The sequence below is a fragment of the Orycteropus afer genome, unplaced genomic scaffold, assembly GCF_000298275.1.
Source record: "Orycteropus afer afer isolate SDZICR_OR568_19922 unplaced genomic scaffold, OryAfe1.0 scaffold00075, whole genome shotgun sequence".
Lineage (NCBI taxonomy): Eukaryota > Metazoa > Chordata > Mammalia > Tubulidentata > Orycteropodidae > Orycteropus > Orycteropus afer.
The window spans coordinates 7,046,955-7,047,504 of NW_006921662.1; the positions used below are offsets into that span (position 1 = coordinate 7,046,955).

The 550-nt window shown below is 38.0% G+C and overlaps 1 protein-coding gene across 1 annotated transcript in view; it reads right to left on the minus strand.

Moving 5' to 3' along the window:
- KIF14 (kinesin family member 14) overlaps positions 1-550 on the minus strand; it is a 107,155-nt gene that overhangs the window by 47,792 nt on the left and 58,813 nt on the right. The window lies entirely within an intron of this gene.

A 550-nucleotide genomic window follows, 5' to 3' on the forward strand; every position in this document is an offset into this window, starting at 1 on the left:
TGCTGCTGGTCTCGGGCCCACACTTTGAGAATCACTAAGAAAGAATGACCAGAAAGGTTGGTAATAAAGTGATCAAAGGTATTAACATATTGACATTTCTGGTTTTATACCTCAGTCTTGAGAACTTGGATGTTATGAGTCTGTCCCTTAGAGACACCTCTAGCCTCAATCAACTGACAAAATTAGGTACATGAGCATATGAGACTGAGGTAATATGAGTTCTCATAGGAAATGGCCTGTTAGCTGTTCTTTCTGTGGGCAGATGATGCTTCATTCTGATATCAGGTTCTGACCCAGTAAGAGTTGTACCTTTCTTATTTCTTCATATTGTATTTCAGTGGTATTTCATTTATTTAAGTGATTTGGCATGATTGACCACAGGACAGTTGTGGATCTCCTGTCAAGATACCATTGGGTAGCAAAAAAAAAACAAAAATTTAAAAAATCCAGTTTTGGGGATCTTAAAAGCTAGCAAGCTGCCATCTAGATGCAACGATGGGTCTCTCCTCATCAAGAGCAAAGAAGAAAGAAGAAAAACAAAATTAATGGA